This window comes from Anomaloglossus baeobatrachus, chromosome 1 (assembly GCF_048569485.1).
Source record: "Anomaloglossus baeobatrachus isolate aAnoBae1 chromosome 1, aAnoBae1.hap1, whole genome shotgun sequence".
NCBI lineage: Eukaryota > Metazoa > Chordata > Amphibia > Anura > Aromobatidae > Anomaloglossus > Anomaloglossus baeobatrachus.
This window is the reverse complement of record NC_134353.1, coordinates 386,785,891-386,812,525: the sequence shown is the minus strand read 5'-3', so window position 1 is coordinate 386,812,525 and position 26,635 is coordinate 386,785,891.

Sequence of the window (26,635 nt, the reverse complement as noted above, 5' to 3'; positions counted from 1 at the left end):
ACCGAGTTTCATCAATGGTTGTCTCCACTCAACCAGCAGCCAGGGAAGGCCGGGTGCGACAATGATGCAAACATGGGTGCGGCCCTTCGCTGTGACAATGTGACACACGTGCCTTGTGTGGTTCACGTGTTGAACCTGGTTGTCCAGCAATTTTTAAAGCACTATCCTGGCCCACATGGCCTTCTGCAGAGAGCACGGTGTAACGCCTTCCTTGATCCACACACTCAGATGGGCTGTAAATGATAGGCTAGAGGGAAGCCACTCACCAAGCAGGACCCCTAGAACCCTGAAACCCTTTAACCCCTATACAGGGATTAGGAATTACACAGGGCCCAAGGTGATTAATACCTGTGGAAGGCTGCAGTTCCAGAGAATAGTAGTCAGGCAGGGTCAAAACATTAATTGAGGAACAGGAACAGAATGGGACGGCCAGGACTTAATCAGAAAACAAGCAGAGGTGAAATGCGGATTGGCCAACAAGGTACATAAACAGCAAGCAGGAAAAGTAGTCAGGTAACAAGCACACAAAATCATAAAACTGAACTGGGGGTAAAATTAACCAGAGGTTCATAGCTATGTCTGGCAGTGGTCTGCAGACAGGATGGGCATAAAAAAGGGTGTGGTGTCTTCCCATTGGTTGTAGCTGAATGATGGTATTTCATCTGTGAGATACCCACCAGCTACATTCAGCCAGAGATTCTTCATCTGTCAAAATAATGCAGCCCAGTGGGTGAGCATAACCTGCGTCCACCTGCGCCGCTGGCATCGACTCCTCTCCCATCATCAGCACTATGCATGAAAGGAACACGTTGTCACCTGGCGACCGGAGTACAAATTGATGGAGCGTACTCCGTTGGTGACTTAACAGCCGTGTGCGGCAATGATGCAAACCTGGCTGCGGGCCATCGTCAGGGCAATGTGACACACGTGCCTTGTATGGCTCACGTGTTGAACCTAATTCTCCAGCAATTTTTAAAACACCATCCCGGCCTACATGGCCTTGTGCAGCGGGCACGCTCGCTATGTGCTCACTTCCATCGTGCGCACACAGCAGCTCAACAACTTTCGTCGCTACAGAAGTCTTTAGGTCTGGTGGTTAAACGCCTGAAATGCGATGTGCCGACACGCAGGAATTTGAATCTGCACATGTTGCAGCGTTTGTGTCAGCACCGCCGAACCCTGCTGCAATACGTTATGACATATAGCCTGGGATAACTTGATCCAGAGGTGGTGCAGATCACGCTGCTGGAGTGGTGTCAGATCAAGGACCTATGCACCCTGCTACACAGTTTACAAATGTCGACGAAGATGTTTAGCACTGGCAATGTCATTCTCAGCGTGACAATTCTGGTCATCTACATGATGGAGCACACTGTAATTATTATTCGGAGTCAGGTGTTGGGACAAGAGGAAGGGGAGGAAGTACAGGAGGAGTCATATGCGGAAGGGATAACAAGATCTACGAGGTCCAGATGGTCAGCGGCACCTATGCGGCAGTCATGGTGAGGGAGAGGGATTAACAAGGGCGCATAGTATCAGCAAAAAGTGTTGAGGCAGGTGCAGGAGCCCATGAAGAAATGGAGGACGAACTGGCGATGGGCATGGAAGACTCAGCAGATGAGTGAGAGCTTGCTCACATTTCGGTTGTGCGAGGTTGTGGGGAGAGGGCAGAGGAAGGAGGCACGATTCTCACCTCTCTGCCACCAACACACCAAGGACTTGGTCCTCCTGGATGCACAAGACACATGAGCGCCTTCTTGCTGCACTACCTACAACATGACCCTCGGATTGTACGAATTCAAAGTAATCCTGAATACTGGGTTGCCACACTGTTAGATCCCCGGTACAAGACAAAATTTGGCGAAATAATTCCTGCCATAGAAATGGACGCACGTATACAGGAGTATCTGCAGAATGTGGTACGCAATCTTAGATCTGCTTTTCCACTAAACACCAGTGCTGCACAGAGTGAATCTCAACGCTTTGTCATGGATAGGAGGAAATGGTCTTTTACTTGTCCACATCTGAGGGACCGAGGGCTGGCTGCTGTGCTGAGATGGCGTTGAGTACGGTGTCCCTGCAGAGTTGCACTTTTGGTCATATACCAAAATGAGTTGAAAAAGGACAGATGCTGGTGGAAAGGGGAACAGGTGTGTTGGAAAGGGGTAAAAAGTTTTGGTCCGTGGATTTGGTGGTTAAGCAACAGTAACATTTGCTGAAGAAACACCATCTGTTACAGTGGGACTGGCAGATTTGGATAAGGTGGTATATACTATGTTACCGCTATATAACGAAAATTAATAAGAAAAGAAAGAGAAAGGTATATATCCCCATCAGCAGTCAGTGTCCACTGTGCTCCCAGTTGGAAAAGGAGAGGTTGGCAACTGGAAGGTTTGGTGGAGGATACAGAGCTGTGTGGCTATGAAACTAATAGTAGCCTGAACCGAGTTAGACGCCATTCGGATCTGGAGACTGGGAGCCCTGTTAGCGTCACAGGGTCCACATGCCCACCCAGCCCAGGAACTCCCTGTTAACAACACAGGGGCCATTGAGTACGCTGACCGTGTGCGTAGGGGCCACACCTGTGGACAGCAGGCGCATCAGCAGCAGCAGGCCTGTTAATGCCACTGGGCTGCATAAGCAGGACTGGTAGGACAGGAGCTGGTCTTAACCGTTCTGCGTTACCAACTGTGGTGGTGGCCTGCATCGACACCCTATCCCTGCCTACCTCTGGCCTAAAGCCGCAATGGGTTCAACACATGGAGGTGTGCTCTTTCGGAGCATAATAGAAGACTGCGCACCTCCTTGTTGGCTCCAGCCCCTTTTATAACCTGGGTCCGCCCCAAACCAGGGTGAACCACAATGCACCTCCTGGAGACAAAAGTAGAGTGACACGTCATGAGTGGCATAACTAGCGTCCTATTTGGAACCGCAACTTCAATGATGACCTCATGGCTGCCATGACCCAAATACCTCACCAGTCATCGTCTGACCATCAATAATGCGGTGACAAGTCATAGGGGTAGGCCTCTGCAAGCCATTTGGGAGGACACCTGATGCCCTGTGGTCTATATGGGACCCCCACATCAGGGGCAGGGCCAAAGAGTTCATTACCGGACCTAGTCTCTGATGCAGTAAGTGCCTGAGCATGCTCAGTAGCATGAAATACAGTCTCTGAAAAAAGACTATCAGCTTTAGCATGGTGTCTAGGCACAAAACAGGACTTAGACCCGGCACGGAATGCAAGTACCTGTGCAAAGAGGCTTTTCACACTTAGTGTGGGAGCATGCGCTGTATCCCAAAATGAAGACTTAGCGTCAGGAATGGCACAGTCAGGCTGAGCATACTCACTAGGCGAAACACTGTAGTTAGGCTGCAGCTGGGGTAAATCGGCACACGCATGCGCACTAGCTGCCTCTCCACACTTAGACGTGGAGGAGAAATTGCTCTTCGGGTGTGAACTTGGAGATGCTGTCTATGAACAGAAGGAAAAGCTAAAGGAAGCCTCACTTTCTATCCCTCCGAATTATCAAATGCAGCAATGAATTCCCTGAGTTTGCTATAACATTAGCGTAGCAAAATGTGCATGAGGGTGTCATGTAGAGGTGCTAGAAATAGCTTGGCACCAATGGGGCAGTAATGGAATACAACAGCCAGTTCTATGATGCCACTAAATGGCAGTATTTTTTGCTATCATTATAGCTTATTAAAAACAGAGCAGGAGGGTGTCATGCACAGGTGCTAGAAATAGCTTGGCACCAGTGGGGCACTAATGGAATACAACAGCCAGTTCTATGATGCCACTAAATGGCAGTATTTTTTGCTATCATTATAGCTTATTAAAAACAGAGCAGGAGGGTGTCATGCACAGGTGCTAGAAATAGCTTGGCACCAGTGGGGCAGTAATGGAATACAACAGCCAGTTCTATGATGCCACTAAATGGCAGTATTTTTTGCTATCATTATAGCTTATTAAAAACTGAGCAGGAGGGTGTCATGCAGAGGTGCTAGAAATAGCTTGGCAACAGTGGGGCAGTAATGGAATACAACAGCCAGTTCTATGATGCCACTAAATGGCAGTATTTTTTGCTATCATTATAGCTTATTAAAAACAGAGCAGGAGGGTGTCATGCACAGGTGCTAGAAATAGCTTGGCACCAGTGGGGCACTAATGGAATACAACAGCCAGTTCTATGATGCCACTAAATGGCAGTATTTTTTGCTATCATTATTATAGCTCATTAAAAAGAGAGCAGGAGGGTGTCATGCAGAGGTGCTGCACATAGATTTGCACCAGTGGGGCACTAATGGAGTACAACAGCCACTTCTTGTATGCCACTAGGTACACTGACTGTTTGCTAGTTTAATGGCTTAGTTAAAAAGAGTTTGAGTGTGCAATGCAGGCAGACGTGCTGCAAATATCTTTCCACTAGTTTGACTACACAAAAGTCCAATAGCCACGTTTAGGATGCCACTAGGTACACTGACTGTTTGCTAGTATAATGGCTTAGTTAAAAAGAGTTTGAGTGTGCAATGCAGGCAGACGTGCTGCAAATATCTTTCCACTAGTGTGACTACACAAAAGTCCAATAGCCATGTTTAGGATGCCACTAGGTACACTGACTGTTTGCTAGTATAATGGCTTAGTTAAAAAGAGTTTGAGTGTGCAATGCAGGCTGACGTGCTGCAAATACCTTTCCACTAGTGTGACTACACAAAAGTCCAATAGCCACGTTTAGGATGCCACTAGGTACACTGACTGTTTGCTAGTATAATGGCTTAGTTAAAAAGAGTTTGAGTGTGCAATGCAGGCAGACGTGCTGCAAATATCTTTCCACTAGTGTGACTACACAAAAGTCCAATAGCCACGTTTAGGATGCCACTAGGTACACTGACTGTTTGCTAGTATAATGGCTTAGTTAAAAAGAGTTTGAGTGTGCAATGCAGGCAGACGTGCTGCAAATATCTTTCCACTAGTGTGACTACACAAAAGTCCAATAGCCACGTTTAGGATGCCACTAGGTACACTGACTGTTTGCTAGTATAATGGCTTAGTTAAAAAGAGTTTGAGTGTGCAATGCAGGCAGACGTGCTGCAAATATCTTTCCACTAGTGTGACTACACAAAAGTCCAATAGCCACGTTTAGGATGCCACCAGGTACACTGACTGTTTGCTAGTATAATGGCTTAGTTAAAAAGAGTTTGAGTGTGCAATACAGGCAGACGTGCTGAAAATATCTTTCCACTAGTGTGACTACACAAAAGTCCAATAGCCACATTTAGGATGCCACTAGGTACACTGACTGTTTGCTAGTCTAATGGCTTAGTTAAAAAGAGTTTGAGTGTGCAATGCAGGCAGACGTGCTGCAAATATCTTTCCACTAGTGTGACTACACAAAAGTCCAATAGCCACGTTTAGGATGCCACTAGGTACACTGACTGTTTGCTAGTATAATGGCTTAGTTAAAAAGAGTTTGAGTGTGCAATGCAGGCAGACGTGCTGCAAATATCTTTCCACTAGTGTGACTACACAAAAGTCCAATAGCCACGTTTAGGATGCCACTAGGTACACTGACTGTTTGCTAGTATAATGGCTTAGTTAAAAAGAGTTTGAGTGTGCAATGCAGGCAGACGTGCTGCAAATATCTTTCCACTAGTGTGACTACACAAAAGTCCAATAGCCACGTTTAGGATGCCACTAGGTACAATGACTGTTTGCTAGTATAATGGCTTAGTTAAAAAGAGTTTGAGTGTGCAATGCAGGCAGACGTGCTGCAAATATCTTTCCACTAGTGTGACTACACAAAAGTCCAATAGCCACGTTTAGGATGCCACTAGGTACACTGACTGTTTGCTAGTATAATGGCTTAGTTAAAAAGAGTTTGAGTGTGCAATGCAGGCAGACGTGCTGCAAATATCTTTCCACTTGTGTGACTACACAAAAGTCCAATAGCCACGTTTAGGATGCCACTAGGTACACTGACTGTTTGCTAGTATAATGGCTTAATTAAAAAGAGTTTGAGTGTGCAATGCAGGCAGATGTGCTGCAAATATCTTTCCACTAGTGTGACTACACAAACGTCCAATAGCCACGTTTAGGATGCCACTAGGTACACTGACTGTTTGCTAGTATAATGGCTTAGTTAAAAAGAGTTTGAGTGTGCAATGCAGGCAGACGTGCTGCAAATATCTTTCCACTAGTGTGACTACACAAAAGTCCAATAGCCACGTTTAGGATGCCACTAGGTACACTGACTGTTTGCTAGTATAATGGCTTAGTTAAAAAGAGTTTGAGTGTGCAATGCAGGCAGACGTGCTGCAAATATCTTCCACTAGTGTGACTACACAAAAGTCCAATAGCCACGTTTAGGATGCCACTAGGTACACTGACTGTTTGCTAGTATAATGGCTTAGTTAAAAAGAGTTTGAGTGTGCAATGCAGGCAGACGTGCTGCAAATATCTTTCCACTAGTGTGACTACACAAAAGTCCAATAGCCACGTTTAGGATGCCACTAGGTACACTGACTGTTTGCTAGTGTAATGGCTTAGTTAAAAAGAGTTTGAGTGTGCAATGCAGGCAGACGTGCTGCAAATATCTTTCCACTAGTGTGACTACACAAAAGTCCAATAGCCACGTTTAGGATGCCACTAGGTACACTGACTGTTTGCTAGTATAATGGCTTAGTTAAAAAGAGTTTGAGTGTGCAATGCAGGCAGACGTGCTGCAAATATCTTTCCACTAGTGTGACTACACAAACGTCCAATAGCCACGTTTAGGATGCCACTAGGTACACTGACTGTTTGCTTGTATATTGGCTTAGTTAAAAAAGAGTTTGAGTGTGCAATGAAGGCAGACGTGCTGCAAATATCTTTCCACTAGTGTGACTACACAAAAGTCCAATAGCCACGTTTAGGATGCCACTAGGTACACTGACTGTTTACTAGTATAATGGCTTAGTTAAAAAGAGTTTGAGTGTGCAATGCAGGCAGACGTGCTGCAAATATCTTTCCACTAGTGTGACTACACAAAAGTCCAATAGCCACGTTTAGGATGCCACTAGGTACACTGACTGTTTGCTAGTATAATGGCTTAGTTAAAAACAGTTTGAGTGTGCAATGCAAGCAGACGTGCTGCAAATATCTTTCCACTAGTGTGACTACACAAAAGTCCAATAGCCACGTTTAGGATGCCACTAGGTACACTGACTGTTTGCTAGTATAATGGCTTAGTTAAAAAGAGTTTGAGTGTGCAATGCAGGCAGACGTGCTGCAAATATCTTCCACTAGTGTGACTACACAAAAGTCCAATAGCCACGTTTAGGATGCCACTAGGTACACTGACTGTTTGCTAGTATAATGGCTTAGTTAAAAAGAGTTTGAGTGTGCAATGCAGGCAGACGTGCTGCAAATATCTTTCCACTAGTGTGACTACACAAAAGTCCAATAGCCACGTTTGGGATGCCACTAGGTACACTGACTGTTTGCTAGTGTAATGGCTTAGTTAAAAAGAGTTTGAGTGTGCAATGCAGGCAGACGTGCTGCAAATATCTTTCCACTAGTGTGACTACACAAAAGTCCAATAGCCACGTTTAGGATGCCACTAGGTACACTGACTGTTTGCTAGTATAATGGCTTAGTTAAAAAGAGTTTGAGTGTGCAATGCAGGCAGACGTGCTGCAAATATCTTTCCACTAGTGTGACTACACAAAAGTCCAATAGCCACGTTTAGGATGCCACTAGGTACACTGACTGTTTGCTTGTATAATGGCTTAGTTAAAAAGAGTTTGAGTGTGCAATGCAGGCAGACGTGCTGCAAATATATTTCCACTAGTGTGACTACACAAAAGTCCAATAGCCACGTTTAGGATGCCACTAGGTACACTGACTGTTTACTAGTATAATGGCTTAGTTAAAAAGAGTTTGAGTGTGCAATGCAGGCAGACGTGCTGCAAATATCTTTCCACTAGTGTGACTACACAAAAGTCCAATAGCCACGTTTAGGATGCCACTAGGTACACTGACTGTTTGCTAGTATAATGGCTTAGTTAAAAAGAGTTTGAGTGTGCAATGCAGGCAGACGTGCTGCAAATATCTTTCCACTAGTGTGACTACACAAAAGTCCAATAGCCACGTTTAGGATGCCACTAGGTACACTGACTGTTTGCTAGTATAATGGCTTAGTTAAAAAGAGTTTGAGTGTGCAATGCAGGCAGACGTGCTGCAAATATCTTCCACTAGTGTGACCACACAAAAGTCCAATAGCCACGTTTAGGATGCCACTAGGTACACTGACTGTTTGCTAGTATAATGGCTTAGTTAAAAAGAGTTTGAGTGTGCAATGCAGGCAGACGTGCTGCAAATATCTTTCCACTAGTGTGACTACACAAAAGTCCAATAGCCACGTTTAGGATGCCACTAGGTACACTGACTGTTTGCTAGTGTAATGGCTTAGTTAAAAAGAGTTTGAGTGTGCAATGCAGGCAGACGTGCTGCAAATATCTTTCCACTAGTGTGACTACACAAAAGTCCAATAGCCACGTTTAGGATGCCACTAGGTACACTGACTGTTTGCTAGTATAATGGCTTAGTTAAAAAGAGTTTGAGTGTGCAATGCAGGCAGACGTGCTGCAAATATCTTTCCACTAGTGTGACTACACAAACGTCCAATAGCCACGTTTAGGATGCCACTAGGTACACTGACTGTTTGCTTGTATATTGGCTTAGTTAAAAAAGAGTTTGAGTGTGCAATGAAGGCAGACGTGCTGCAAATATCTTTCCACTAGTGTGACTACACAAAAGTCCAATAGCCACGTTTAGGATGCCACTAGGTACACTGACTGTTTACTAGTATAATGGCTTAGTTAAAAAGAGTTTGAGTGTGCAATGCAGGCAGACGTGCTGCAAATATCTTTCCACTAGTGTGACTACACAAAAGTGAAATAGCCACGTTTAGGATGCCACTAGGTACACTGACTGTTTGCTAGTATAATGGCTTAGTTAAAAAGAGTTTGAGTGTGCAATGCAGGCAGACGTGCTGCAAATATCTTCCACTAGTGTGACTACACAAAAGTCCAATAGCCACGTTTAGGATGCCACTAGGTACACTGACTGTTTGCTAGTATAATGGCTTAGTTAAAAAGAGTTTGAGTGTGCAATGCAGGCAGACGTGCTGCAAATATCTTTCCACTAGTGTGACTACACAAACGTCCAATAGCCACGTTTGGGATGCCACTAGGTACACTGACTGTTTGCTAGTGTAATGGCTTAGTTAAAAAGAGTTTGAGTGTGCAATGCAGGCAGACGTGCTGCAAATATCTTTCCACTAGTGTGACTACACAAAAGTCCAATAGCCACGTTTAGGATGCCACTAGGTACACTGACTGTTTGCTAGTATAATGGCTTAGTTAAAAAGAGTTTGAGTGTGCAATGCAGGCAGACGTGCTGCAAATATCTTTCCACTAGTGTGACTACACAAAAGTCCAATAGCCACGTTTAGGATGCCACTAGGTACACTGACTGTTTGCTTGTATAATGGCTTAGTTAAAAAGAGTTTGAGTGTGCAATGCAGGCAGACGTGCTGCAAATATCTTTCCACTAGTGTGACTACACAAAAGTCCAATAGCCACGTTTAGGATGCCACTAGGTACACTGACTGTTTACTAGTATAATGGCTTAGTTAAAAAGAGTTTGAGTGTGCAATGCAGGCAGACGTGCTGCAAATATCTTTCCACTAGTGTGACTACACAAAAGTCCAATAGCCACGTTTAGGATGCCACTAGGTACACTGACTGTTTGCTAGTATAATGGCTTAGTTAAAAAGAGTTTGAGTGTGCAATGCAGGCAGACGTGCTGCAAATATCTTTCCACTAGTGTGACTACACAAAAGTCCAATAGCCACGTTTAGGATGCCACTAGGTACACTGTCTGTTTGCTAGTATAATGGCTTAGTTAAAAAGAGTTTGAGTGTGCAATGCAGGCAGACGTGCTGCAAATATCTTTCCACTAGTGTGACTACACAAAAGTCCAATAGCCACGTTTAGGATGCCACTAGGTACACTGACTGTTTGCTAGTATAATGGCTTAGTTAAAAAGAGTTTGAGTGTGCAATGCAGGCAGACGTGCTGCAAATATCTTTCCACTAGTGTGACTACACAAAAGTCCAATAGCCACGTTTAGGATGCCACTAGGTACACTGACTGTTTGCTAGTATAATGGCTTAGTTAAAAAGAGTTTGAGTGTGCAATGCAGGCAGACGTGCTGCAAATATCTTTCCACTAGTGTGACTACACAAAAGTCCAATAGCCACGTTTAGGATGCCACTAGGTACACTGACTGTTTGCTAGTATAACGGCTTAGTTAAAAAGAGTTTGAGTGTGCAATGCAGGCAGACGTGCTGCAAATATCTTCCACTAGTGTGACTACACAAAAGTCCAATAGCCACGTTTAGGATGCCACTAGGTACACTGACTGTTTGCTAGTATAATGGCTTAGTTAAAAAGAGTTTGAGTGTGCAATGCAGGCAGACGGGCTGCAAATATCTTTCCACTAGTGTGACTACACAAAAGTCCAATAGCCACGTTTAGGATGCCACTAGGTACACTGACTGTTTGCTAGTATAATGGCTTAGTTAAAAAGAGTTTGAGTGTGCAATGCAGGCAGAGGTGCTGCAAATATCTTTCCACTAGTGTGACTACACAAAAGTCCAATAGCCACGTTTAGGATGCCACTAGGTACACTGACTGTTTGCTAGTATAATGGCTTAGTTAAAAAGAGTTTGAGTGTGCAATGCAGGCAGACGTGCTGCAAATATCTTTCCACTTGTGTGACTACACAAAAGTCCAATAGCCACGTTTAGGATGCCACTAGGTACACTGACTGTTTGCTAGTATAATGGCTTAATTAAAAAGAGTTTGAGTGTGCAATGCAGGCAGATGTGCTGCAAATATCTTTCCACTAGTGTGACTACACAAACGTCCAATAGCCACGTTTAGGATGCCACTAGGTACACTGACTGTTTGCTAGTATAATGGCTTAGTTAAAAAGAGTTTGAGTGTGCAATGCAGGCAGACGTGCTGCAAATATCTTTCCACTAGTGTGACTACACAAAAGTCCAATAGCCACGTTTAGGATGCCACTAGGTACACTGACTGTTTGCTAGTATAATGGCTTAGTTAAAAAGAGTTTGAGTGTGCAATGCAGGCAGACGTGCTGCAAATATCTTCCACTAGTGTGACTACACAAAAGTCCAATAGCCACGTTTAGGATGCCACTAGGTACACTGACTGTTTGCTAGTATAATGGCTTAGTTAAAAAGAGTTTGAGTGTGCAATGCAGGCAGACGTGCTGCAAATATCTTTCCACTAGTGTGACTACACAAAAGTCCAATAGCCACGTTTAGGATGCCACTAGGTACACTGACTGTTTGCTAGTGTAATGGCTTAGTTAAAAAGAGTTTGAGTGTGCAATGCAGGCAGACGTGCTGCAAATATCTTTCCACTAGTGTGACTACACAAAAGTCCAATAGCCACGTTTAGGATGCCACTAGGTACACTGACTGTTTGCTAGTATAATGGCTTAGTTAAAAAGAGTTTGAGTGTGCAATGCAGGCAGACGTGCTGCAAATATCTTTCCACTAGTGTGACTACACAAACGTCCAATAGCCACGTTTAGGATGCCACTAGGTACACTGACTGTTTGCTTGTATATTGGCTTAGTTAAAAAAGAGTTTGAGTGTGCAATGAAGGCAGACGTGCTGCAAATATCTTTCCACTAGTGTGACTACACAAAAGTCCAATAGCCACGTTTAGGATGCCACTAGGTACACTGACTGTTTACTAGTATAATGGCTTAGTTAAAAAGAGTTTGAGTGTGCAATGCAGGCAGACGTGCTGCAAATATCTTTCCACTAGTGTGACTACACAAAAGTCCAATAGCCACGTTTAGGATGCCACTAGGTACACTGACTGTTTGCTAGTATAATGGCTTAGTTAAAAAGAGTTTGAGTGTGCAATGCAAGCAGACGTGCTGCAAATATCTTTCCACTAGTGTGACTACACAAAAGTCCAATAGCCACGTTTAGGATGCCACTAGGTACACTGACTGTTTGCTAGTATAATGGCTTAGTTAAAAAGAGTTTGAGTGTGCAATGCAGGCAGACGTGCTGCAAATATCTTCCACTAGTGTGACTACACAAAAGTCCAATAGCCACGTTTAGGATGCCACTAGGTACACTGACTGTTTGCTAGTATAATGGCTTAGTTAAAAAGAGTTTGAGTGTGCAATGCAGGCAGACGTGCTGCAAATATCTTTCCACTAGTGTGACTACACAAAAGTCCAATAGCCACGTTTGGGATGCCACTAGGTACACTGACTGTTTGCTAGTGTAATGGCTTAGTTAAAAAGAGTTTGAGTGTGCAATGCAGGCAGACGTGCTGCAAATATCTTTCCACTAGTGTGACTACACAAAAGTCCAATAGCCACGTTTAGGATGCCACTAGGTACACTGACTGTTTGCTAGTATAATGGCTTAGTTAAAAAGAGTTTGAGTGTGCAATGCAGGCAGACGTGCTGCAAATATCTTCCACTAGTGTGACTACACAAAAGTCCAATAGCCACGTTTAGGATGCCACTAGGTACACTGACTGTTTGCTAGTATAATGGCTTAGTTAAAAAGAGTTTGAGTGTGCAATGCAGGCAGACGTGCTGCAAATATCTTTCCACTAGTGTGACTACACAAAAGTCCAATAGCCACGTTTGGGATGCCACTAGGTACACTGACTGTTTGCTAGTGTAATGGCTTAGTTAAAAAGAGTTTGAGTGTGCAATGCAGGCAGACGTGCTGCAAATATCTTTCCACTAGTGTGACTACACAAAAGTCCAATAGCCACGTTTAGGATGCCACTAGGTACACTGACTGTTTACTAGTATAATGTCTTAGTTAAAAAGAGTTTGAGTGTGCAATGCAGGCAGACGTGCTGCAAATATCTTTCCACTAGTGTGACTACACAAAAGTCCAATAGCCACGTTTAGGATGCCACTAGGTACACTGACTGTTTACTAGTATAATGTCTTAGTTAAAAAGAGTTTGAGTGTGCAATGCAGGCAGACGTGCTGCAAATATCTTTCCACTAGTGTGACTACACAAAAGTCCAATAGCCACGTTTAGGATGCCACTAGGTACACTGACTGTTTGCTAGTATAATGGCTTAGTTAAAAAGAGTTTGAGTGTGCAATGCAGGCAGACGTGCTGCAAATATCTTTCCACTAGTGTGACTACACAAAAGTCCAATAGCCACGTTTAGGATGCCACTAGGTACACTGTCTGTTTGCTAGTATAATGGCTTAGTTAAAAAGAGTTTGAGTGTGCAATGCAGGCAGACGTGCTGCAAATATCTTTCCACTAGTGTGACTACACAAAAGTCCAATAGCCACGTTTAGGATGCCACTAGGTACACTGACTGTTTGCTAGTATAATGGCTTAGTTAAAAAGAGTTTGAGTGTGCAATGCAGGCAGACGTGCTGCAAATATCTTTCCACTAGTGTGACTACACAAAAGTCCAATAGCCACGTTTAGGATGCCACTAGGTACACTGACTGTTTGCTAGTATAATGGCTTAGTTAAAAAGAGTTTGAGTGTGCAATGCAGGCAGACGTGCTGCAAATATCTTTCCACTAGTGTGACTACACAAAAGTCCAATAGCCACGTTTAGGATGCCACTAGGTACACTGACTGTTTGCTAGTATAACGGCTTAGTTAAAAAGAGTTTGAGTGTGCAATGCAGGCAGACGTGCTGCAAATATCTTCCACTAGTGTGACTACACAAAAGTCCAATAGCCACGTTTAGGATGCCACTAGGTACACTGACTGTTTGCTAGTATAATGGCTTAGTTAAAAAGAGTTTGAGTGTGCAATGCAGGCAGACGGGCTGCAAATATCTTTCCACTAGTGTGACTACACAAAAGTCCAATAGCCACGTTTAGGATGCCACTAGGTACACTGACTGTTTGCTAGTATAATGGCTTAGTTAAAAAGAGTTTGAGTGTGCAATGCAGGCAGAGGTGCTGCAAATATCTTTCCACTAGTGTGACTACACAAAAGTCCAATAGCCATGTTTAGGATGCCACTAGGTACACTGACTGTTTGCTAGTATAATAGCTTAGTTATAATGAGTTGGAGTGTGCAATGCAGGTAGAGGTGCTGCAAATGTCTTTGCACTAGTGGGACTATAGCAAAGTCCAATAGCCACGTTTAGGATGCCACCAGGTACACTGAGTGTTTGCTAGTATAATGGCTTAGTTATAATGAGTTGGAGTGTGCAATGCAGGCAGAGGTGCTGCAAATATATTTGCACTAGTGTGACTAGACAAAAGTCCAATAGCCACGTTTAGGATGCCACTAGGTACACTGAGTGTTTGCTAGTATAATGGCTTAGTTATAATGAGTTGGAGTGTGCAGAGGACAGGAGGGTACAGTGCCAGGATTGTGGGGCTTTGGGTAGAGGAATGGAAGCCTGCCTTTCTATTCCCTCCTAATGGGGAAATGCAGCGACGAAATCCCTGACCTTAGCTACACCGACGGTGTCGCTGTTTTCAGGACCTGTCACCTATGGCAATGACCCTGCCGGTACGAGCCCTTAAAAGAACTGATGGAAAGTGCTATCCCTATGCTGTCCAGCGCTGTGTATGGAGCGCATACAGCTGTATCAGCGATAGGACTCAGGACGGAGCTGCACCAGTGATGTCTGACACCAAGGACGCAGAAGAGATAATGGCGTCCTGGAGGAAAATGCCCGTTTTTATAATGCAGGGTCATGTGACATGGACATCCTATCACACATGCCCTTGCTTCTCTGGCTAAAAGTCCACTTAGCTGTGTGTGTGTCTGGGATTGGCTGACATGCTGGCCCGCCCCACTACACGCGCGCGCTTAGGGAAGGAAGACAAGGAAAAAAAAAAAAATGCCATTATACAAACAGCAGTGATCTGAAGGCGCTGTTCACGCACACTATACACTGAAATGTCATAACAGTGTGAGACACAGAGTGACTTACACTATTACAGTGGAAAGCCAGCTAGGAATTAGCTGTTTTTTTGCTGCTAGAACCGTTCTCGAACGTTTCTAGAACTATCGAGCTTTTGCAAAAAGCTCAAGTTCTAGTTCGATCTAGAACAGGCACCAAAATCACTCGAGCCTAGAACCTCGAACCGCGAACCACGCTCAACTCTACTCCTTTCCTCTGCACACTCCAACTCATTATAACTAAGCCATTATACTAGCAAACACTCAGTGTACCTAGTGGCATCCTAAACGTGGCTATTGGACTGTTGTCTAGTCACACTAGTGCAAAGACATTTGCAGCACCTCTGCCTGCATTGCACACTCCAACTCATTATAACTAAGCCATTATACTAGCAAACACTCAGTGTACCTAGTGGCATCCTAAACGTGGCTATTGGACTTTGCTATAGTCCCACTAGTGCAAAGACATTTGCAGCACCTCTACCTGCATTGCACACTCCAACTCATTATAACTAAGCCATTATACTAGCAAACAGTCAGTGTACCTAGTGGCATCCTAAACGTGGCTATTGTACTTTTGTGTAGTCACACTAGTGGAAAGATATTTGCAGCACGTCTGCCTGCATTGCACACTCAAACTCTTTTTAACTAAGCCATTATACTAGCAAACAATCAGTGTACCTAGTGGCATCCTAAACATGGCTATTGGACTTTTGTGTAGTCACACTAGTGGAAAGATATTTGCAGCACGTCTGCCTGCATTGCACACTCAAACTCTTTTTAACTAAGCCATTATACTAGCAAACAGTCAGTGTACCTAGTGGCATCCTAAACGTGGCTATTGGACTTTTGTGTAGTCACACTAGTGGAAAGATATTTGCAGCACGTCTGCCTGCATTGCACAGTCAAACTCTTCTTAACTAAGCCATTATACTAGCAAACAGTCAGTGTACCTAGTGGCATCCTAAACGTGGCTATTGGACTTTTGTGTAGTCACACTAGTGGAAAGATATTTGCAGCACGACTGCCTGCATTGCACACTCAAACTCTTTTTAACTAAGCCATTATACTAGCAAACAGTCAGTGTACCTAGTGGCATCCTAAACGTGGCTATTGGACTTTTGTGTAGTCACACTAGTGGAAAGATATTTGCAGCACGTCTGCCTGCATTGCACACTCAAACTCTTTTTAACTAAGCCATTATACTAGCAAACAGTCAGTGTACCTAGTGGCATCCTAAACGTGGCTATTGGACTTTTGTGTAGTCACACTAGTGGAAAGATATTTGCAGCACGACTGCCTGCATTGCACACTCAAACTCTTTTTAACTAAGCCATTATACTAGCAAACAGTCAGTGTACCTACTGGCATCCTAAACGTGGCTATTGGACTTTTGTGTAGTCACACTAGTGGAAAGATATTTGCAGCACGTCTGCCTGCATTGCACACTCAAACTCTTTTTAACTAAGCCATTATACTAGCAAACAGTCAGTGTACCTAGTGGCATCCTAAACGTGGCTATTGGACTTTTGTGTAGTCACACTAGTGGAAGATATTTGCAGCACGTCTGCCTGCATTGCACACTCAAACTCTTTTTAACTAAGCCATTATACTAGCAAACAGTCAGTGTACCTAGTGGCATCCTAAACGTGGCTATTGGACTTTTGTGTAGTCACACTAGTGGAAAGATATTTGCAGCACGTCTGCCTGCATTGCACACTCAAACTCTTTTTAACTAAGCCATTATACTAGCAAACAGTCAGTGTACCTAGTGGCATCCTAAACGTGGCTATTGGACTTTTGTGTAGTCACACTAGTGGAAAGATATTTGCAGCACGTCTGCCTGCATTGCACACTCAAACTCTTTTTAACTAAGCCATTATACTAGCAAACAGTCAGTGTACCTAGTGGCATCCTAAACATGGCTTTTGGACTTTTGTGTAGTCACACTAGTGGAAAGATATTTGCAGCACGTCTGCCTGCATTGCACACTCAAACTCTTTTTAACTAAGCCATTATACTAGCAAACAGTCAGTGGTCCTAGTGGCATCCTAAACGTGGCTATTGGACTTTTGTGTAGTCACACTAGTGGAAAGATATTTGCAGCACGTCTGCCTGCATTGCACACTCAAACTCTTTTTAACTAAGCCATTATACTAGCAAACAGTCAGTGTACCTAGTGGCATCCTAAACGTGGCTATTGGACTTTTGTGTAGTCACACTAGTGGAAAGATATTTGCAGCACGTCTGCCTGCATTGCACACTCAAACTCTTTTTAACTAAGCCATTATACTAGCAAACAGTCAGTGTACCTAGTGGCATCCTAAACGTGGCTATTGGACTTTTGTGTAGTCACACTAGTGGAAAGATATTTGCAGCACGTCTGCCTGCATTGCACACTCAAACTCTTTTTAACTAAGCCATTATACTAGCAAACCGTCAGTGTACCTAGTGGCATCCTAAACGTGGCTATTGGACTTTTGTGTAGTCACACTAGTGGAAAGATATTTGCAGCACGTCTGCCTGCATTGCACACTCAAACTCTTTTTAACTAAGCCATTATACTAGCAAACAGTCAGTGTACCTAGTGGAATCCTAAACATGGCTATTGGACTTTTGTGTAGTCACACTAGTGGAAAGATATTTGCAGCACGTCTGCCTGCATTGCACACTCAAACTCTTTTTAACTAAGCCATTATACTAGCAAACAGTCAGTGTACCTAGTGTCATCCTAAACGTGGCTATTGGACTTTTGTGTAGTCACACTAGTGGAAAGATATTTGCAGCACGTCTGCCTGCATTGCACACTCAAACTCTTTTTAACTAAGCCATTATACTAGCAAACAGTCAGTGTACCTAGTGGCATCCTAAACGTGGCTATTGGACTTTTTGTAGTCACACTAGTGGAAAGATATTTGCAGCACGTCTGCCTGCATTGTTCACTCAAACTCTTTTTAACTAAGCCATTATACTAGCAAACAGTCAGTGTACCTAGTGGCATCCTAAACGTGGCTATTGGACTTTTGTGTAGTCACACTAGTGGAAGATATTTGCAGCACGTCTGCCTGCATTGCACACTCAAACTCTTTTTAACTAAGCCATTATACTAGCAAACAGTCAGTGTACCTTGTGGCATCCTAAACGTGGCTATTGGAGTTTTGTGTAGTCACACTAGTGGAAAGATATTTGCAGCACGTCTGCCTGCATTGCACACTCAAACTCTTTTTAACTAAGCCATTATACTAGCAAACAGTCAGTGTACCTAGTGGCATCCTAAACGTGGCTATTGGACTTTTGTGTAGTCACACTAGTGGAAGATATTTGCAGCACGTCTGCCTGCATTGCACACTCAAACTCTTTTTGACTAAGCCATTATACTAGCAAACAGTCAGTGTACCTAGTGGCATCCTAAACGTGTCTATTGGACTTTTGTGTAGTCACACTAGTGGAAAGATATTTGCAGCACGTCTGCCTGCATTGCACACTCAAACTCTTTTTAACTAAGCCATTATACTAGCAAACAGTCAGTGTACCTAGTGGCATCCTAAACGTGGCTATTGGACTTTTGTGTAGTCACACTAGTGGAAAGATATTTGCAGCACGTCTGCCTGCATTGCACACTCAAACTCTTTTTAACTAAGCCATTATACTAGCAAACAGTCAGTGTACCTAGTGGCATCCTAAACGTGGCTATTGGACTTTTGTGTAGTCACACTAGTGGAAGATATTTGCAGCACGTCTGCCTGCATTGCACACTCAAACTCTTTTTAACTAAGCCATTATACTAGCAAACAGTCAGTGTACCTAGTGGCATCCTAAACGTGGCTATTGGACTTTTGTGTAGTCACACTAGTGGAAAGATATTTGCAGCACGTCTGCCTGCATTGCACACTCAAACTCTTTTTAACTAAGCCATTATACTAGCAAACAGTCAGTGTACCTAGTGGCATCCTAAACGTGGCTATTGGACATTTGTGTAGTCACACTAGTGGAAGATATTTGCAGCACATCTGTCTGCATTGCACACTCAAACTCTTTTTGACTGAGCCATTATACTAGCAAACAGTCAGTGTACCTAGTGGCATCCTAAACGTGGCTATTGGACTTTTGTGTAGTCACACTAGTGGAAAGATATTTGCAGCACGTCTGCCTGCATTGCACACTCAAACTCTTTTTAACTAAGCCATTATACTAGCAAACAGTCAGTGTACCTAGTGGCATCCTAAACGTGGCTATTGGACTTTTGTGTAGTCACACTAGTGGAAAGATATTTGCAGCACGTCTGCCTGCATTGCACACTCAAACTCTTTTTAACTAAGCCATTATACTAGCAAACAGTCAGTGTACCTAGTGGCATCCTAAACGTGGCTATTGGACTTTTGTGTAGTCACACTAGTGGAAAGATATTTGCAGCACGTCTGCCTGCATTGCACACTCAAACTCTTTTTAACTAAGCCATTATACTAGCAAACAGTCAGTGTACCTAGTGGCATCCTAAACGTGGCTATTGGACTTTTGTGTAGTCACACTAGTGGAAGATATTTGCAGCACGTCTGCCTGCATTGCACACTCAAACTCTTTTTAACTAAGCCATTATACTAGCAAACAGTCAGTGTACCTAGTGGCACCCTAAACGTGGCTATTGGACTTTTGTGTAGTCACACTAGTGGAAAGATATTTGCAGCACGTCTGCCTGCATTGCACACTCAAACTCTTTTTAACTAAGCCATTATACTAGCAAACAGTCAGTGTACCTAGTGGCATCCTAAACGTGGCTATTGGACTTTTGTGTAGTCACACTAGTGGAAGATATTTGCAGCACATCTGTCTGCATTGCACACTCAAACTCTTTTTGACTGAGCCATTATACTAGCAAACAGTCAGTGTACCTAGTGGCATCCTAAACGTGGCTATTGGACTTTTGTGTAGTCACACTAGTGGAAAGATATTTGCAGCACGTCTGCCTGCATTGCACACTCAAACTCTTTTTAACTAAGCCATTATACTAGCAAACAGTCAGTGTACCTAGTGGCATCCTAAACGTGGCTATTGGACTTTTGTGTAGTCACACTAGTGGAAAGATATTTGCAGCACGTCTGCCTGCATTGCACACTCAAACTCTTTTTAACTAAGCCATTATACTAGCAAACAGTCAGTGTACCTAGTGGCATCCTAAACATGGCTATTGGACTTTTGTGTAGTCACACTAGTGGAAAGATATTTGCAGCATGTCCGCCTGCATTGAACACTCCAACTCTTTTTAACTAAGCCATTATACTAGCAAACAGTCAGTGTACCTTGTGGCATCCTAAACGTGGCTATTGGACTTTTGTGTAGTCACACTAGTGGAAAGATATTTGCAGCACGTCTGCCTGCATTGCACACTCAAACTCTTTTTAACTAAGCCATTATACTAGCAATCAGTCAGTGTACCTAGTGGCATACAAGAAGTGGCTGTTGTACTCCATTAGTGCCCCACTGGTGCAAATCTATGTGCAGCACCTCTGCATGACACCCTCCTGCTCTCTTTTTAATGAGCTATAATAATGATAGCAAAAAATACTGCCATTTAGTGGCATCATAGAACTGGCTGTTGTATTCCATTAGTGCCCCACTGGTGCCAAGCTATTTCTAGCACCTGTGAATGACACCCTCCTGCTCTGTTTTTAATAAGCTATAATGATAGCAAAAAATACTGCCATTTAGTGGCATCATAGAACTGGCTGTTGTATTCCATTAGTGCCCCACTGGTGCCAAGCTATTTCTAGCACCTGTGCATGACACCCTCCTGCTCTGTTTTTAATAAGCTATAATGATAGCAAAAAATACTGCCATTTAGTGGCATCATAGAACTGGCTGTTGTATTCCATTACTGCCCCACTGGTGCCAAGCTATTTCTAGCACCTCTACATGACACCCTCATGCACATTTTGCTACGCTAATGTTATAGCAAACTCAGGGAATTCATTGCTGCATTTCATAATTCGGAGGGATAGAAAGTCAGGCTTCCTTTAGCTTTTCCTTCTGTTCATAGACAGCATCTCCAAGAGCAATTTCTCCTCCACGTCTAAGTGTGGAGAGGCAGCTAGTGCGCATGCGTGTGCCGATTTACCCCAGCTGCAGCCTAACTACAGTGTTTCGCCTAGTGAGTATGCTCAGCCTGACTGTGCCATTCCTGACGCTAAGTCTTCATTTTGGGATACAGCGCATGCTCCCACACTAAGTGTGAAAAGCCTCTTTGCACAGGTACTTGCATTCCATGCCGGGTCTAAGTCCTGTTTTGTGCCTAGACACCATGCTAAAGCTGATAGTCTTTTTTCAGAGACTGTATTTCATGCTACTGAGCATGCTCAGGCACTTACTGCATCAGAGACTAGGTCCGGTAATGAACTCTTTGGCCCTGCCCCTTATGTGGGGGTCCCATATAGACCACAGGGCATCAGGTGTCCTCCCAAATGGCTTGCAGAGGCCCACCCCTATGACTTGTCACCGCATTATTGCTGGTCAGACGATGACTGGTGAGGTATTTGGGTCATGGCAGCCATGAGGTCATCATTGAAGTTGCGGTTCCAAATAGGACGCTAGTTATGCCACTCATGACGTGTCACTCTACTTTTGTCTCCAGGAGGTGCATTGTCATTCACCCTGGTTTGGGGCGGACCCAGGTTATAAAAGGGGCTGGAGCCAACAAGGAGGTGCGCAGTCTTCTATTATGCTCCGAAAGAGCACACCTCCATGTGTTGAACCCATTGCGGCTTTAGGCCAGAGGTAGGCAGGGATAGGGTGTCGATGCAGGCCACCACCACAGTTGGTAACGCAGAACGGTTAAAACTAGCTCCTGTCCTACCAGTCCTGCTTGTGCAGCCCAGTGGCATTAACAGGCCTGCTGCTGCTGATGCGCTTGCTGTCCACAGGTGTGGCCCCTACGCACACGGTCAGCGTACTCCATGGCCCCTGTGTTGTTAACAGGGAGTTCCTGGGCTGGGTGGGCATGTGGACCCTGTGACGCTAACAGGGCTCCCAGTCTCCAGATCCGAATGGCGTCTAACTCGGTTCAGGCTACTATTAGTTTCATAGCCACACAGTTCTGTATCCTCCACCAAACCTTCCAGTTGCCAACCTCTCCTTTTCCAACTGGGAGCACGGTGGACACTGACTGCTGATGGGGATATATACCTTTCTCTTTCTTTTCTTATTAATTTTCGTTATATAGCGGTAACATAGTATATACCACCTTATCCAAATCTGCCAGTCCCTTTGTAACAGATGGTGTTTCTTCAGCAAATGTTACTGTTGCTTAACCACCAAATCCACGGACCAAAACTTTTTACCCCTTTCCAACACACCTGTTCCCCTTTCCACCAGCATCTGTCCTTTTTCAACTCATTTTGGTATATGACCAAAAGTGCAACTCTGCAGGGACACCGTACTCAACGCCATCTCAGCACAGCAGCCAGCCCTCGGTCCCTCAGATGTGGACAAGTAAAAGACCATTTCCTCCTATCCATGACAAAGCGTTGAGATTCACTCTGTGCAGCACTGGTGTTTAGTGGAAAAGCAGATCTAAGATTGCGTACCACATTCTGCAGATACTCCTGTATACGTGCGTCTATTTCTATGGCAGGAATTATTTCGCCAAATTTTGTCTTGTACCGGGGATCTAACAGTGTGGCAACCCAGTATTCAGGATTACTTTGAATTCATACAATCCGAGGGTCATGTTGTAGGTAGTGCAGCAAGAAGGCGCTCATGTGTCTTGTGCATCCAGGAGGACCAAGTCCTTGGTGTGTTGGTGGCAGAGAGGTGAGAATCGTGCCTCCTTCCTCTGCCCTCTCACCACAACCTCGCACAACCGAAATGTGAGCAAGCTCTCACTCATCTGCTGAGTCTTCCATGCCCATCGTCAGTTCGTCCTCCATTTCTTCATGGGCTCCTGCACCTTCCTCAACACTTTTTGCTGATACTATGCGCCCTTGTTAATCCCTCTCCCTCACCATGACTGCCGCATAGGTGCCGCTGACCATCTGGACCTCGTAGATCTTGTTATCCCTTCCGCATATGACTCCTCCTGTACTTCCTCCCCTTCCTCTTGTCCCAACACCTGACTCCGAATAATAATTACAGTGTGCTCCATCATGTAGATGACCAGAATTGTCACGCTGAGAATGACATTGCCAGTGCTAAACATCTTCGTCGACATTTGTAAACTGTGTAGCAGGGTGCACAGGGTCCTTGATCTGACACCACTCCAGCAGCGTGATCTGCACCACCTCTGGATCAAGTTATCCCAGGCTATATGTCATAACGTATTGCAGCAGGGTTCGGCGGTGCTGCCACAAACGCTGCAACATGTGCAGATTCAAATTCCTGCGTGTCGGCACATCGCATTTCAGGCGTTTAACCACCAGACCTAAAGACTTCTGTAGCGACGAAAGTTGTTGAGCTGCTGTGTGCGCACGATGGAAGTGAGCACATAGCGAGCGTGCCCGCTGCACAAGGCCATGTAGGCCGGGATGGTGTTTTAAAAATTGCTGGAGAATTAGGTTCAACACGTGAGCCATACAAGGCACGTGTGTCACATTGCCCTGACGATGGCCCGCAGCCAGGTTTGCATCATTGCCGCACACGGCTGTTAAGTCACCAACGGAGTACGCTCCGTCAATTTGTACTCCGGTCGCCAGGTGACAACGTGTTCCTTTCATGCATAGTGCTGATGATGGGAGAGGAGTCGATGCCAGCGGCGCAGGTGGACGCAGGTTATGCTCACCCACTGGGCTGCATTACCTTGACAGATGCAGAATCTCTGGCTGAATGTAGCTGGTGGGTATCTCACAGATGAAATACCATCATTCAGCTACAACCAATGGGAAGACACCACACCCTTTTTTATGCCCATCCTGTCTGCAGACCACTGCCAGACATAGCTATGAACCTCTGGTTAATTTTACCCCCAGTTCAGTTTTATGATTTTGTGTGCTTGTTACCTGACTACTTTTCCTGCTTGCTGTTTATGTACCTTGTTGGCCAATCCGCATTTCACCTCTGCTTGTTTTCTGATTAAGTCCTGGCCGTCCCATTCTGTTCCTGTTCCTCAATTAATGTTTTGACCCTGCCTGACTACTATTCTCTGGAACTGCAGCCTTCCACAGGTATTAATCACCTTGGGCCCTGTGTAATTCCTAATCCCTGTATAGGGGTTAAAGGGTTTCAGGGTTCTAGGGGTCCTGCTTGGTGAGTGGCTTCCCTCTAGTCTATCATTTACAGCCCATCTGAGTGTGTGGATCAAGGAAGGCGTTACACCGTGCTCTCTGCAGAAGGCCATGTGGGCCAGGATAGTGCTTTAAAAATTGCTGGACAACCAGGTTCAACACGTGAACCACACAAGGCACGTGTGTCACATTGTCACAGCGAAGGGCCGCACCCATGTTTGCATCATTGTCACACCCGGCCTTCCCTGGCTGCTGGTTGAGTGGAGACAACCATTGATGAAACTCGGTCTCCAGAGCTAACCGTCCACAACTTCTCAGCGGTGTGACTCACATTTCCCATACATTTCAAAGTAAACCTTTGACCGCCTGATGGCATTGAGCTCTGCTGCCAGCATAGTAAGGAGGTGTGTGCTATTCCTTGTGCGCAGTTACAAGGAAGGGTGGCCTGACCACACAGGGTTTGCGCCAAGGTGGAGGACCCACACGAGGTTGAAGAGGCAGAAGCAGTGTATTAACTTCTACGTACAGAAGAAGGATTGAAACAACTCGTGGGCACTGCAAGACTTGTACAGCAGACCCTTCTCCATCTCTCCCCACAGTAACCCATTGCCCATTCAGCGACATGTAACGCCCCTGTCCATGCTTACTGGGCCAATTATCTGTGGTGAAATGCACCCTGTCACACAGAGTTTCTCAAGGAATCAGTGATGTGTAGTGCGACATGCTGGTGTAGCGCGTGCACGCCTTTGTTGGAGAAGGAGTGGCGCCTGGGCATCGGCTCTTGGGGCACTGCGATGGGCATAAGGTCACGAAAATCCACGGTTAAAAAGGTTGGAAAGGCAGCATTTTGGTAGCCAACAGTTTCCAGATGCTGAAAGTCAACCTCTAAGCCATGTCATGCCCTTCTAAAAGCAGGTAAAACACAGTAAGGGGACTCCAACCACAGTCTCCCTCGTTTCCACTAACTGGGCCACACACACCCCACTTGACTGGCATCGGTTGACCCCCATTTTCAAGATGAAAAAGATGCTTTGCATGAAGCACTCTCAAAAATACGCGTGCCTTTCCCATCCCCTGGCTGACCCAGGGGAAGAAAAGTCCTCTGAGAGCCATTACTTGTTCATCTTGGTTCTTTTAGAAACACAGCGAGGGGACTCCAACCACAGTCTCCCTCGTTGCCACTAATTGGGCCACACACACCCCACTTGACTGGTATTGGTTGACCCCCCTTTTGAAAAAGAAAAAGATGCTTTGCATGAAGCACTCTCAAAAATACGCGTGCCTTTCCCGTCCCCTGGCTGACCCAGGGGAAGAAAAGTCCTCTGAGAGCCATGACTTGTTCATCTTGGTTCTTTTAGAAACACAGCCAGGGGACTCCAACCACAGTCTCCCTCGTTTCCACTAACTGGGCCACACACACCCCACTTGACTGGCATCGGTTAACCACCATTTTCAAGATGAAAAAGATGCTTTGCATGAAGCACTCTCAAAAATACGCGTGCCTTTCCCGTCCCCTGGCTGACCCAGGGGAAGAAAAGTCCTCTGAGAGCCATGACTTGTTCATCTTGGTTCTTTTAGAAACATAGCGAGGGGACTCCAACCACAGTATCCCTCGTTTCCACTAACTGGGCCACACACACCCCACTTGACTGGCATCGGTTGACCCCCATTTTCAAGATGAAAAAGATGCTTTGCATGAAGCACTCTCAAAAATGCGCGTGCCTTTCCCGTCCCCTGGCTGACCCAGGGGAAGAAAAGTCCTCTGAGAGCCATGACTTGTTCATCTTGGTTCTTTTAGAAACACAGCGAGGGGACTCCAACCACAGTCTCCCTCGTTTCCACTAACTGGGCCACACACACCCCACTTGACTGGCATCGGTTGACCCCCATTTTCAAGATGAAAAAGATGCTTTGCATGAAGCACTCTCAAAAATACGCGTGCCTTTCCCGTCCCCTGGCTGACCCAGGGGAAGAAAAGTCCTCTGAGAGCCATGACTTGTTCATCTTGGTTCTTTTAGAAACACAGCGAGGGGACTCCAACCACAGTCTCCCTCGTTTCCACTAACTGGGCCACACACACCCCACTTGACTGGCATCGGTTGACCCCCATTTTCAAGATGAAAATGATGCTTTGCATGAAGCACTCTCAAAAATACGCGTGCCTTTCCCGTCCCCTGTCTGACCCAGGGGAAGAACAGTCCTCTGAGAGCCATGACTTGTTCATCTTGGTTCTTTTAGAAACACAGCGAGGGGACTCCAACCACAGTCTCCCTCGTTTCCACTAACTGGGCCACACACACCCCACTTGACTGGCATCGGTTGACCCCCATTTTCAAGATGAAAAAGATGCTTTGCATGAAGCACTCTCAAAAATACGCGTGCCTTTCCCGTCCCCTGGCTGACCCA